Source organism: Solea solea, unplaced genomic scaffold, assembly GCF_958295425.1.
Source record: "Solea solea unplaced genomic scaffold, fSolSol10.1 scaffold_26, whole genome shotgun sequence".
Taxonomy (NCBI): Eukaryota; Metazoa; Chordata; class Actinopteri; order Pleuronectiformes; family Soleidae; genus Solea; species Solea solea.
In genome coordinates, this window is record NW_026704112.1 from 780,001 (window position 1) to 782,500 (window position 2,500).

The 2,500-nt window shown below is 52.4% G+C and overlaps 5 non-coding genes across 5 annotated transcripts in view; 4 read left to right on the plus strand and 1 right to left on the minus strand.

Annotated features, from left to right (window-relative positions):
- Positions 1-110, plus strand: part of LOC131452504 (U1 spliceosomal RNA) — a 164-nt gene extending 54 nt beyond the window's left edge. Inside the window, exon 1 of the small nuclear RNA XR_009237285.1 lies at positions 1-110. This exon is cut by the window's left edge and continues 54 nt beyond it. This is a non-coding gene — a small nuclear RNA (U1 spliceosomal RNA).
- Positions 111-738: 628 nt separating this feature from the next.
- LOC131452622 (U5 spliceosomal RNA) lies at positions 739-851 on the plus strand. Its single transcript, XR_009237396.1, has one exon. It is a non-coding gene; the product is annotated as a U5 spliceosomal RNA (small nuclear RNA).
- A 179-nt stretch (positions 852-1,030) lies between these two features.
- LOC131452561 (U2 spliceosomal RNA) lies at positions 1,031-1,223 on the plus strand. The gene has a single exon (XR_009237340.1). It is a non-coding gene; the product is annotated as a U2 spliceosomal RNA (small nuclear RNA).
- A 149-nt stretch (positions 1,224-1,372) lies between these two features.
- LOC131452646 (5S ribosomal RNA) lies at positions 1,373-1,491 on the minus strand. Its single transcript, XR_009237418.1, has one exon. It is a non-coding gene; the product is annotated as a 5S ribosomal RNA (ribosomal RNA).
- Positions 1,492-1,893: 402 nt separating this feature from the next.
- Positions 1,894-2,057, plus strand: LOC131452480 (U1 spliceosomal RNA). Its single transcript, XR_009237263.1, has one exon. It is a non-coding gene; the product is annotated as a U1 spliceosomal RNA (small nuclear RNA).
- The last annotated feature ends 443 nt before the right edge of the window (positions 2,058-2,500 follow it).

A 2,500-nucleotide genomic window follows, 5' to 3' on the forward strand; every position in this document is an offset into this window, starting at 1 on the left:
AGGCTCAGCCATTGCACTCTGGTTGTGCTGACCCCTGCAAATTCCCCAAACGTGGGAATCTTGACTGCATAATTTTTGCTGGTGGGGTACTGCGTCCGCGCTCTCCCCCGATGACGTAGTTGTAAGCAAAGGTCAGCCGCCCAAAGTTCCGCCTTGTGTGCCCATCTCCAGGCTTCTCACGTGCTCGCAGAGCGACATCCCCAGTCTTTCCAAGTTGCTGGGAATGGGGGATGGTTGTGGCTGTTGTCTTTTAGCTCTAAGGAAATGTCATGCTCCCTTTCCCGGCTCTTTGTAGGAGAACTGGATTGATGGAGATGGATCCATGGCCATCATGCCAAGGGTTAATACTTTGGCGCTTGTTCCGTCCACTCCTGTACATTGACCTGATATTGAAGCGATGCCAGGAGCAGCTCACCATTTCAGAAGCCCGGAGGAGCTGGGAAACGGCCCGGCAGTTTGTACTGCTCGGTGTGACACAGAGCTGCTTTGCTCATGCACTCACATCTACCACTAAACCTTGGAGGTGTGCCACAGCCTCAGCGATTGATAGAAAACTGCAGCACACAACCAACAGTAAGAATGCGCTTCCAAACATGCAGTCAAATGTGGGCGGTTGATTGGCCGGCAAACCGAAAACGTTGAAGAAAGGCTGTCCCAAGGTGGCCGGCCGGGCCGACCGAGACTGTGGTGACTCCGGCGGATAGACTCCTTGGCTGCTCTCAAGGAGAGGGTCTATGTCGACTCTGGTTTTTCTTCAAAATGCACAAGTCTTTCGCCTTTTACTAAAGACTTCCGTGGAGAGGAACGTCCGAGAGTTTAAGTTATTTTTGGTGGGCTTTGCTGTATGGCTGCGCCCTTTGAGTGTGTCAAATGTCAAGCAGCTGTCCGTCACGGCTCAGAGGTGCGCTTAGATCACCTGGGGGCGGAGGTGATCGGCAGCAGCCTTTGTTATGCGCACTTCAGAAACATGGCACCACAACAAGTAACTTGTGCGCCAAGATCTTGAGTTGGCCCCAGACACTGGCGGGCCATCGCTTCTCGGCCTTTTGGCTAAGATCAAGTGTAGTATCTGTTCTTATCAGTTTAATATCTGATATGTCCTCTATATGGGGATTAAATATTAAATGCATTTTTGAGCATTGGGCGGTGAAACCTGGGGCTTGCTCTCTTCACTCCTTGCATTGACCTGGTATTGCAGTGCCACCAGGAACGGTGCACCGTTCTCTTTTTTTCTGTGAAAACCAAAGCAAGGCTGAAACTGGAAGGACATTAACGTGTGCCCGTGCGTCAACGTGATTGCAAGCCCACGTTTCTTGTAAGGAAGCAGCAGTGTCAAAGCGTGCTGCAGTGTCAAAGCGTGCTGCAGTGTAAAAGCTTACAGCACCTGGTATTCCCAGGCAGTCTCCCATCCAAGTACTAACCAGGCCCGACCCTGCTTAGCTTCCGAGATCAGACGAGATCGGGCGTGCTCAGGGTGGTGTGGCCGTAAGCCGACGGGCAGGTGACACAGACTCCTTTTATAGACCAGGCAAGGCCCCCTGCTCGTGGAGGGGCTCAAAAGTCAGCCTTCCGAACACACTGCACTTGAGGCTTTATCGCCACTACCTGCTACACTCTATTCCAGTATTTGGACGCTACACCGAGATGGGTAAGCTGCTGTTGGTGCCGTCAGGTCCAGTTGTTGCTGAATCTATAGGAAATGACAGCCAGGTATGCCAGTGAAAAGGTCGAGTGTTTCCTCTCCAATGTGTGCTGGAGGTTGAAGTTGAACACAGCACAGCATTAACGAGCACCTGAGTCAAGGCATTGGACTCTGGGACTATCCATTTCCTGCACCATCGGCCAAAGAGCTGTGTCTGGGAACAGGCACCCAGTGCTGGGCAAGTACACCTCATACTTACCTGGCAGGGGAGACACCATGATCAAGAAGGTGGTTCACCCAGGGCGAGGCTCAGCCATTGCACTCTGGTTGTGCTGACCCCTGCAAATTCCCCAAACGTGGGAATCTTGACTGCATAATTTTTGCTGGTGGGGTACTGCGTCCGCGCTCTCCCCCTATGACGTAGTTGTAAGCAAAGGTCAGCCGCCCAAAGTTCCGCCTTGTGTGCCCATCTCCAGGCTTCTCACGTGCTCGCAGAGCGACATCCCCAGTCTTTCCAAGTTGCTGGGAATGGGGGATGGTTGTGGCTGTTGTCTTTTAGCTCTAAGGAAATGTCATGCTCCCTTTCCCGGCTCTTTGTAGGAGAACTGGATTGATGGAGATGGATCCATGGCCATCATGCCAAGGGTTAATACTTTGGCGCTTGTTCCGTCCACTCCTGTACATTGACCTGATATTGAAGCGATGCCAGGAGCAGCTCACCATTTCAGAAGCCCGGAGGAGCTGGGAAACGGCCCGGCAGTTTGTACTGCTCGGTGTGACACAGAGCTGCTTTGCTCATGCACTCACATCTACCACTAAACCTTGGAGGTGTGCCACAGCCTCAGCGATTGATAGAAA